The following is a 12,036-nucleotide window of genomic DNA, read 5'->3' as shown; positions in this document are numbered from 1 at the left end:
AGAGCTGATGAAGATCTACTTTAAAAAAAAAATAAATAAAAGATGTTGTAAGAATTTGAAAAGATAAGACAATTTCTTATTGTGAAGAAGCAGAAAAAAGTAACCTTTTTTTAAAAATTAATCGGGATGAAGTAGCTGCTACACTGTCAACACAGCGAATATTCTTGTTAAAGCCGCGTTGTCTTTGAAGTGGTCGGGTGTAATCAGAAAGGGCTGTGAGCAAGGACAAGTATTGCAAAATCCTGTGGGAAACAAAAGGCACATTTGCTGTATCTCCCTTTTTAAAGATGTTCCACAGCAAACAGCGCCGCATTCAAAGGCCTGGGCGTTTTATAGGTCTGCCTCACAGAGTGGACAGAGGACAAAGTACATACTTTCTTGGCTTGTTTGTTGACATTTCGGAGACCGAAACTGAGACGCTCTGAACTTGACTTTGAATTGAGCAAATAACCACAAGGAGATAAATTTGATAAGAAAAACCATTTTTCCAAAGTGAGATATCAATCATCTGAGTAAAAGTCAGACCAGAACGATTGAGGGTAATATTTTGGAAATGAACCTCTTCATTTAAATTCTCTGTAGCAAACCAAGAAAGCATTTTGAGAGATAGCAGTGATTTGGAGTAGAAACGAGTAGAATACCTTTCATTATTTGGCTGTTATGAGATTGGCCTAATGCTCTCAGACTGTGTAACTATAGCTGCAGGCAGATATGGAGCACATGGCACTGTAAAGTCTGACATTTTTCACTAAACATGACTGTTGGCTGCTGAAACCTTGACGCGGGAGCTCAATCTGCAGCCATTTCAATGGACCTCTCTCAGATAATGACTCTGTTTCTCGGGACAGCTATGCAGAATCCTTGTGTATGTGTGTTGTTGTTGTTTTTTTTTGCCTTTTACTCTCTTTCTCTCTCCCCTAACCTCTCGCTTTCTGTCCACATAATCCTCCTAAAACCACAATTTCCAAAGCCAAGATAGCACTTAAGCAGTGTGCACTCACTGTCCTGGCTCTCGAGCGGTGATATCTGTTTCTTTTCATGAATTTTTTTTTTTTTTTTTTTTTTTTGCGTAGTAGACGAGGTGAACAGGGAGACACGGGAAGTGAAAGGCTGCACAGGAATTCTTACACTGCTGAAGAGGACATCAGATCAGTGATGTCAGGGACTGTAAAACGACCTGTCAAAGTTTTGAGAGAAACAGATTTGAGCGCATCGTTCACGTTATTATGCTGAGTGACAGGTTCTGGAGGTAGGCATGGGGAGGAACTAGAGCAGTGATGTAAAGACGACTGGAGCTGGAGACAGTCCTAAAAGGTCCACATTAATAATTGCGTCTCATGACTTTGTGGGATTTAGGGACTTTCTTGACCTTAAGCCCAGAATCCTATAGTTGTTAAAGAAACAGTATTGTTGAATATAATGGCCAACATATGATAATTCATCATAAGTGACATTTTTTTTTTATATTAGCAGGGAAAAGTGTCAAATATTTCCAATTCCGTCCACACAAACACACTGAAGCTCAGGCAGATCAGATCACTGAAGGCGTCAACTGCTTCATTCAGGCTTCACAGTCATCGCTTCTCTCATCAGCTGCGAGCTGACTTTGTAACGTCCAATCAAATTCAAATACGCTTGCAGCGTGGCCTTTACGAGCTGCCACTTCCCCCTGTTGACATACAGTCATGTTACAGTTTTGTCCTACAAATCACCTTCCCATTCACTTCCTTCAAAGGTCGTATGAAGGATGAACTTCCTGTTTTACTGTTTTCTCCAGCCATCTCTGGCAGACTCGCGGATCAGAGTTAACCCTTGTCAGACTTTAACTGAGCGGATTGTGCACGGTCGTCCGATAGAAACTCACTTTTGTAAATGGAGAAGTTATCGTGCGTTCAGGTAGCTGGAAAGCTATCTTTGTAGGTGAGAGAGTTCACAAAAAGGCAACATGGTTCCCTTCAGAAAATGCTCTATTTCTGCTGTCAGAATACAGAAAAACTGAAACAACCTCAGCATCATCCATACTAGCCAACAGAGGAACATTTTGGAGCTCAGGAGGTCAATATTATTTCTGTATTACATTTCTACATGTTTTGATGTTCTGGATTTTTTAACATTAAGCAGCTATCAAACTCGATAGGCTAAGCTGACCAGGCCTGGTTAGTTCACTTTATTTTCAGAGCCAGTACATTTCTTCCTTTCACCACAAACGCTGCCATGTCAAACCTACTTCTCAAACTCTCAAAAGCTTCCCACTTTCCTGGTGGGATTATTCCCAGTTCAACAGGCGTTCAGCTGTAACTCCCCACTTCCCTCTTGCTCATGAGCGTACCATTAATATCACCGATATTAAGACACTACTCGACTAACTCTAAACAGCTAATATTTTGGGATTGGTCTAACCTGTATTTATCACCTGCATCAGACATGTGACATCACTTCCTTCTCCAGGCCACATGCAGGACGCTTTCAGAGGACAGAAATGTAATGTGAACGTACCTTTACTTTGCCCACACACCACCCCAACCTCGTATGTGCTACGATTTCGACTTGTCTTTTTGACTAAGCTGAGTTTTAATGTTCATTTTCAGTATGTCCTTGCATTTTTGTCTTTAAGTAAATCCTTCTGTTTTTTTCTTTTTCTTTCCACTATTAAAGCTCTTAACCTGAAATTGGAAAATCATTTAAGCATGGGACAGGACTGATTTGTATGAAGTATTCTTTTAGGGATGTAATCAGCAGTCAAAAGCATAGTAAATCAGCGTTTAAGCCATACTCAGAATGTCGGGAACATTTAATAAATAAAACAACATGATAGAGGAGAGGGCATTTTAGGTTGTTGAAAGGCAATTTAGTTCTCATAGAGCAGACACAAATAAATGGGTATGAAATCAAAAATACCTAATGTACCCCTATTACTATGATCATCTGAGAAAAAAAATGCAAGAACAGCAAGGGGCCAGCCCACTGTCAAGACATGACATGCAGAATTATACATCCTTTAAAAATAAAATATATAAGGAAACCAATGAATGTTCCAACTGGATAGGAGGGAAGAGTCTCAGCATTTCTAAGACAGATTTTTGCTTTGTGTTTTTACAGATGAAATCATCCAGGATTTTTCCTGTGGAGGTCAGTGAACACATCTTTGGTCTTAGATGGAGAAATGAGCTTAAAGTAGAGTAAAAAATATTGCCTTAATACTCCTGGTAATTCTTGTATCTACTATCGATTCAACTTTATTGTTATACTCAATAGACGCCCAATGTTGACCTTTGACACGCAGCCTCGAACTGGGTGGCATGTACCTTAATTGTGATGGGTGCTGTCGTCAATCCTAAGTACACCATCTCGGCGTGGTGCACACTCACCGGCTGTTGGCCTCGAAATCTGTAGTAGCCCCCAGTGAAGACACAACTCCCGTTTGAGTGGCGTTTGGTAAAACCTGCAGAGCTTTAAAAAATGAAACTATACACCGATAAGACACAAAATTCAAACCACAGACAGGTCACGGCCCACCAATAAATCTTCCTTTAATAAGTTTATATGGTTCATTAGGTTTTCATGTTACGGCTGATCAGTATACAAACTGTATGTTACTCAGTTTTTAGTGCTTGGAGCTGAGTGCTGTTGTTTTTTTTTTTTTATGAATTTATTGACATTAAGAAAAATAGAGAATATGGCCCGCCTTATCCTTTAAGTATGACATATGAGCTTTAATAGGGAAAGACATGCAGGCATCAAAGGCCTCTTTTCTGTATATCATGCGTGTCTCTGATCCACTGAGACACCCTGATGGGTTTAATTTGTTTAGGTCAGACAAGTGCATGTGGGCCATTTTGGCACGTAACAACATGAAACTCCAGTGTCTTTCAAGCTTAACCACAAAGTCAGAGGCATTGTTCAGACTCTTAATACAGCAAGACAAACACATGGTGCTTATATATGTAGTGGGGTGCAACGCATGCAGGAATGCACGAAGAAGAATCTGGAGTGTGGTTGGCGAAATGAATGTCGCCCCCTGCACCGTGAAGGGATGTCAGACTTCAGAGATTACAAACGAAAAGGGGAGAAGAGGCAACAGAGTATTTATGACACAACAACAACAAAAAAAAACAACTTTGTAATCAAATCTAATTTACACCGTTCTAAGTGTCCCAAAAACCCGACAGAGCTGACGGGGGGAAATTGTTTCCACGTTAAGGAGCAACAATTCAACTTTCGAGCAATTATTCTCCTCAAAGCATCTTGAACCTTTTTGAGAACAGATGAAGGCAGGGCCATATTTTTTTTTTTACAATGCCACGAGCCACATAAACGTCTTCAGAAATGATGCCTTTTATGTGAACAGGATTTATGTTTTTGGTGTAGAAACACAGATTCGGAGTTGTAAACATGTTGCAGATGTCGAGAGGACGAAGACACGGCATCATCAGAGAGGGCTTTGAATTTAACGGCAAAATGGACACAAATCTGTCCTCATAAGTTTATGTATTTTATGTTTTTATTAGGATGTCATTCATTTGAAAATCTTAATGGTTTTTAATCTCGGAGCGTTAATTTTCAATCAGCCTCAACAGTCTGTGCTAACAAGCTTTTCACTACAAGCTGCTAAGGACTGAAGATATTGTTTTATTAATATTAATGAATGCCTTTGCCCACTCTTTAAATGTACAATGCATGCAGCTTTTTATCGTCGGTTCCATGTGCTCCCCTTTTTTTTGGCACGAATTTTAGCATTTTCCTACTGGCTTTGTAGTTTCTAAAAGGCCTCTTTCACGTGTCTTTACCCAGTCGTACCTGCAGAGGGAGACAAAGCACCAGAGAATATCTGAGTTCAGGTCAACCCTCTCTGGTTTGGGTCAAGCACGTCCTCTTCACACTATCTTTCAGGGCGTGAGAACAGCAGCTCAAATATATTTGATCAAAACAGACAGTTTGAAACAGTTAACGAGGGTTTTATTATTGGATTGCATTATTATAGTTCAGTCCAGTATTAAAATGCTGGTACAAATTTAGTGACACAGCTGAGAGATTTCCTCTTTGTAATTCCACATATATTGTTTATATGTCTGGTCAAATGTTCAGTGATGAACCTGATTCAGTTCAGTGGCACTAGTCACATATAAAATGAGTATTTCTGACATCCTCAAGGGGGCTCTTTACTCCTGTGTTTAAAAGTACAGGAGGCAAAGCTGTCCAACCACCAGTCGCCCCCACCAGCCCTCAGTAGTTCCACCATCTTGGTTCCTACCGTCGAAAATGTCCAAATTTAACCGTCATGTTTGTTTAGTGGAAACGCACGACACGCCGCTTTCCTTAAGATTCTCCAATGTTTTTGTGTGCATGAATTCTGGATATTATTTTTGCCTTTAGAACACATAAAGCCTTTTGATGAAAGATATTAAAAAACTGATATTTGTACACATTATTGCACCATCAATTTAAGGATTTGGATTCTGTATCTATTCTGCATCACAAATAAAAGGGCAGCACATGCACACTCACCTACGGAAAAAAAAAATCTGTGCTTTACAGTCTTGTAAGCGTCTTTATTTCCAAATAGAAACATGAGCCTGTTATTAGGAAATGACAATGGCAATCAGTGCAACTACAAAAACAGATCTAATTCATGTAAAGTGCTCTTTAAATGCAGATTCCAGTTACTCTGCAGTGCCACGTTTGTCATTTTGCAGCAAGTTGCCTCCTAAGCAATCGCACTTCTCAGTATTAAATTACTTAAGTGACAGTCCCGAGTCATACATACAGTAATGAAGTAAAATAAGTAATAATTTCAAGGTTTGGGGGGGAGTGTGTGTGGTGGTCATCATGCCTCTCATCCCCCTGTGTAATCCTGGGTTCAAACCCCATCTGCTGCACAATGTGCTGCGATCTTTTGACCAAGGTCAGACTGTTTTGTCTCAGACAAACACCCCCAAAACCATCGCGTGACATGCTCCTCGTCAACTAATAGAAAATTATTAAAATTTTTGAAGTTGTCTTATTTAATCTTTAATGATAGTCTTTGTTCATTTACATCACCAGAATTGTCGGTCCACTGCAACTGGTGTGATCCAGCCCGACTTGATGTGATCTGTTAGTCATTCATCTGTGAAGAATTATTGCACTGGGGCTTTGGGAATCAAACATGTGTTACACTTCTGTAAGTTTCTATTCCCCTGATAATACTCTGTCCTTAATGGGTTGGGCCTTACTGTTGAGACACACCAAAAATCGCTCCCACTCTCTATCCCTTCCTCTCTCTGTCTCCTTCACACACACACACACACACACAAACACACATATTGATAAAACCGCAACCTCTTAACCGGTTTTAGCAGGCTCCATTAGCTCAAATCAGGGAAAGTCAAGAAAAAACATCTTTTCGAGGAGTCACATTATGTTAGTGCTGACTTTGCTGATTGAGTTTGCTCACAATCACATGGGTCAAAGCTGGGGTCAGGCCCATGGATCATTTAGTTTAATGGCTGTTTCCTGCCCGCTCAAAATGTGCGTGCCACAGTAGGAAACAGGGGGATGTAATGTAGTATGCAACCATATTATTTAGAGGGCATAATGGGGGGGGGGGGGGGGATGCAGCAGAAGAAAGCAGGACGGACATTGTGAAAGCGAGAGAAAGAAGCTGAGAGCCAGAGGGGGAAGAAAGAGATTGCGACAAAGGCAGAGGGAGAGAGCTCTACTAATTTTGTGGCCTGTCTGTGTCACCAGCACCCTGTTGGGACGACAGATGTGCAGATGATGTCATGTAGAAAGGGGATAGGGCGGGAGGGTGGAGCGATCAGAGCGCGGGAGGACAGTCGATAGGCGGAGCCTCGATCTGAGAGAGAGAGTGTGGGGGGCGGGGGGGGGGGGGGGGGGGGAGAGAAAAGGGAGGGAGAGAGAGCAGGACTGTGGCAATCCCTCTTTGCCCTGCAGTCACGCAATTATCCAGTTTTCATAAGATGTGACTCAGTAGAGTTTAGAAAGTGGGGAAGCTGCTCCTGCTTCTTAGCAGCTCTTTGCTCAAAGTGTTTACATGACTGTGAACCATACCAATTGAGAGGGAGGGGAAAAAAAAAAATACTTCTGTTTGCCTTGGTCGTTTTGCGCTGCAGAGGCAACGAATGTGCTGAAGTGGTGGTTTAAGTTGCAGGACCTCTCACAAAGCGCAGCCTCTCCAAACCACACAGGCCATTGGAGCTATAATTTACTTAGTGCAGTCATTGCTGAAGTTTACCCTCCCATCCCCTGACCAGCCACAAGCATAAGAACCCAATTGTTCCCGTGGTCTGCAGTGACAATGGCTGTTTGTGGTCATCCCGAAAAAAAGAAAAAGAAAAAGAAAGTTAGAAAGAGAAAGGGATTGAAGAGGGGAGAAAGCAGAGCCATGCGATCCAGTAATTTGTACCGTTCACTGCTAAAGATATAGTCAGGGTCAAGCTCAGAGAGAGCGGGGTCAGGGTGACCGCCGAGCTCAGCCGGGATCGCCTCAAGGACACGATTTTCCCAACAATCTACCCCGCGTCCTACGCTTCAACCCATTGAGCCCTCCGACGGTTGGAACTGTGTGACCAACTTTAGCTTGTTTGCATTTCAGCAGCGAGCCTCCCAGCCTCCTCTGCCCCCCACCTGCGCCCTTTCAGGCCGATTGTGCTGGCATGGCGCAGGGAGAAATTGAATGAATTAGGCAGTCGGATGTTGCCTAATGGTCGTGCTGCACAAATGCAGCCATTCCTGGCATTGTTATGTGTTTGAGTGAGACTGAGAGGGATTGTGCTCTCCGGTCCAGTGCAGGAAAGCAGCTAATAAGTGAGACAACCTGTGGGAATGGGCCCAAAACCAGGAGAGGACTGAGGCAGATTTTTCCCTCTTCTGAATTTCTGTTTACTTTTGGGTCTGCTTTTAGACATTATTGATGTGTGGGGAAGCACAATGGCACAGTCATTGATTTATTGATTCATTCATGGCTGAATACGTGGCAGCTCTGCATTGGAAGCAACCTAAAACATGATATATTCTTCTCATGTAAAAGATCATTTCCTCTCTTCATAAAACATAACATAAACTACCGGACCGTGGCTCTGCCCCCCCCCCCCTCCCTCCCTCCCTCTCGCATACACAATGTGAACACCATGCTTTTCAAGCCGATAAGACACACTGATAATGGCACAGGCCCACAGTTACAGCTGCAGCCCGCTGTTATCCCTCTCGCTCATGGGGGAAGCTGCTCTGACCTGAGCTTGAGGACACCCTTGGCCCTTTTGGTAATCATTGACCTGTTACCCGTGGCAACCAAGCCACAACATACTGTACAACCGCTGGAACTGCTGATAATAAGGCGATAACGTAGGTGCACGGACACATTCGGATGGCAGTGCAGGCATGTGTGCGCGCGCTCGGTGATATCGGATTTCTAAAGATCAAATTACATGTATGTTACCCTGAGCTTCTCCGTAAGCCACCGGGAAAAGCTATTATCCCTCACTCATTTTCATTACTTAAGCGGGGCGTTGCTGTGAAAACATGCACGCTCATCCAACCTTCACTGCATAAACAAAACTTTATGAAAGAATATTGAGTGGAGGACACGCAGCTTAGATGTGGGTAATATTAGAGATACACTGATCTCCTGATTCTCACTCTGATACTTCAGCTTATGAATCCCATACCAGTGTCTTTTACATTTAAATCTGTACCCACCTGTGTGGAGCTCATTTTGACGATAAAATCTGTGACATGTCAAAGTGGCTTAATTTCAATTAGGCAAAATGTCTTGCAGTAAAATCTGGATCGGGCACGATCCTGATCCACTGAGTCGGAATGGTGGACCCCAAGTTGATATGCCTTATTGTATGTTTGGTGCATGTGCAGCAGCCGAAGTGAACGGATCACGACTTTGTAAAACTTTATACACTTCCTAAGCTAGAAACAGATTTTTCTCATTGCGACTCAGCAACTGAAGACAGTGACGGGGAAAAATGTCCTATCAGCTGTCCTGGTCTGTGATCGATCAAGTGTTTTCTCGTTGCTTGCGTGGGGCGTGGCACTGCACTGCAGCACGTTTGAGGGGGAACAGGCCGGGGTACCATCCAAGAGAGGAATGAGCAGCAAGAGGAGGAGGAGGTGTTGGGGGCAGGGGTGGTTGGGGGTGGTGAGGGTGGTGGTGGTGGTGGGGGAGAGAGAGAGAGACAGCAGTTTTGGTCCTCGACAAAAAGCCTCCTCCCACTTTTTACTCCCACCACCCCTCGCCTCTCCTCTTCAACCTCCTCCGAACTTGCTCCTTCCTCCTCTCTTCCTCTCCGGCTGCTGTCTTTTGGTCGCTCCGTGCAGAATGGTCTGTGTCTGAGAGCAGTGGCCTGAAATAAAACTAAGAGGGGCCTTGGGCGGTGGAGAATGCTAGCTTTGTCTCAGCTGCCATCCACACTGTCTGGAGACGTTGTAGGAAAAGAGCTCAGGGAGAGTGTCTGATTGCAAATTAGCAGTGCCAAATGGAGCACCCTGGCCACCTCCACCAGATCCAACCCTGCTCTTCTCCTCTCCTCTCCTCTCCTCTCCTCTCCTCTCCTCTCCTCTCCTCCAACGACATGTTGCTGGTTCAAATTATGGAAAAACAAAATAGTTTGAGACAAGTAAGATAGTTAAAGACGAGAATAGTGGACTTGGAGATTTCCTCTTGTCAATACTTTTGACTTAATTGATGTGAGTGAGTGACAGATTGAGTGTTCAAACATTATCAAATGAAAGATTGATGAGTGTTAAGTGCAGAAGTCCATTTAGGGGTAAAGTTTTGGTTGATAAGTGCTCAATACTATATCTACAACATATCCATGAGCGGCACAAACATCTAATAACATCTTACTTGAAGTGATATTTCACTTTACTGCAACACTGGAAAATATTGTCAAAGTTTGACAGCTGTTGCTTGGCATTGTGGAGTTTTACATTTTGTTATGCCCACTTCAGTAACCTCCCCCCCCAGAAAATAAACATCGGGGAAAAAAAATGCAAAGAGGAAAATGTTAAATATTTCATAAAATTAATTTTACAAAAATGTATTAAAAAAAACAAACCATTACTAAAAAATATCAATATAAGACAATAAAATAATAAACAGTATTTAAATTTATATTCAAATTAAAATGCTTTTATGCCATGTCCCATCAGCATATAGGTGTATGTAATGCTTAATATATCATATAATGTGTATAATAACATATGAGCCAATCAAATAATAGATTTGTATGTATATTTATACATTTGGAACAAATACAGAAAGCTTCATAAAAATTAACTGTTTGTTTATCAGACATTATAGCTGTTATGTCTTAATAATAATAATTAAAAAAAAATCAGATACAGTGATACTACAGTGTTCTCATACAACAGTTATTCCAAATAATATAACTGTGTAATTACACACTAATAAAAATGTTACTCTGATTTTGAAGTATTTATTTTTTAATTGGTTAAAATGAATTAGCTGTATATAAGTGGATTAAAATAAAAGTGCACACACAGCTTTCATACGAAGCAGTGTCTCTCACCATTGAACTACTGCAGCTTTAGGCACATGTTAACATGTCAACTTTAACTTTTTAACACTGGGAAAGTATTCAGGTACTAAAGCCTGACATGTACCTGCCTGTGAGATACGTGCATGTTTGTCACATCAGGGCATCAGTATGAACTTGTGTCACCTTCTAATCCCTGTAAGCTATAGCCTACATGCTCAGCCCATGTGCAGCCCAGCTCTAATAACACACACACACACACACACACACACACACACACACACTCTCACTCTCACTCTTAATCCTATATTATATATCTGTGCTGATAGATAGGCGTACTGTACACATGGCTCGGTCACTGAGTGCAACTGTAATATCTCTTGTCAATACAGAATTACCAGCACTCAAATACATTCGCCTGTGTGTTGCAGGTTCACAGTGTGACTGGTGCTTCAGCTCATGTAAAAAAAAAAAAAAATCTAACAGTGGTTTGAACATGAAACATATATAGATATGCCTGAGTTCAACAAAGATGAGGTGGATTTTGTTATTATTTAAATTTAAGATGAATTTTAGGTTTTTAAATTACTTTTTAGTTTACTTGGCTGTAACAGAATTATTTAATGCTTTTGATGTAAAAAAAAAATTCTGCAAACCAATTTTATTGTAAAAGTTTGTTTTAATGGATTGAACTAAAAATTACCGAGGGAGATTTTAATCTTTTTTTTTTTTTCATTTAATAATTGACTGTTGGGTACTTATTTGCTAATTCATGTCACAACATTTCCCGGTAAAGGAGTGTGCCCTGAAACATTCCAGGGGAGTATTAAAAGTTAATTTTTATCCATGCCTTTAGAGAATATTATCTCCATCAGGCTAAATCTTAAAACTGATCCTCTTTACTTGACATGCGCTTTAATTGGTGTCTCTGCATTATTAAATAGTGACTCTGCAGGGGTCTATCTATCTATCTATCTATCTATCTATCTATCTATCTATCTATCTATCTATCTATCTATCTATCTATCTATCTATCTATCTATCTATCTATCTGTATCTGTCTATCTGTATCTGTCTATATATCCATCTATCGATCTATGTCTACTTGTATGGGTTCTTAAAAGTATAAACATTTTAAAGCATAAGAAACATATTAGTTTGAACCCTTAAATGGAGAATAATCTTCCATATTCTACTCTAATATGCTCATTCCCTTGCAGGCAAAATAGAAATTAAATTTATTTCTCAAATAAATAAAACATTGCCAAGTTCAAAATCCAATTCCAGCCTGATACATCAAACATGGTGCATTCACCCACTTAATTTAAGGCTCAAATAAACCAGAAATTAAGTGTAGCCCTAAATTATCCCAACTTTTTAACATGGGGTGGGAGGGGGAGGGGAGTTCATTGAAAAATTAAAAGAAAACATTTTTGAACGTCGGATTGGTCCTGTAACACTTGTCTCATCTGCACCACAGCTGATTAATCCATAAAGTGTCGGCGAGGCAAATTGGAGAAACTCAACA

Source organism: Embiotoca jacksoni, unplaced genomic scaffold, assembly GCF_022577435.1.
Source record: "Embiotoca jacksoni isolate LCO1_2020_lvr unplaced genomic scaffold, fEmbJac1.0.p SCAF_21, whole genome shotgun sequence".
Classification (NCBI taxonomy): Eukaryota; Metazoa; Chordata; class Actinopteri; family Embiotocidae; genus Embiotoca; species Embiotoca jacksoni.
The sequence above is the reverse complement of the archived record's forward strand: the minus strand, read 5'-3'. Positions refer to the sequence as shown.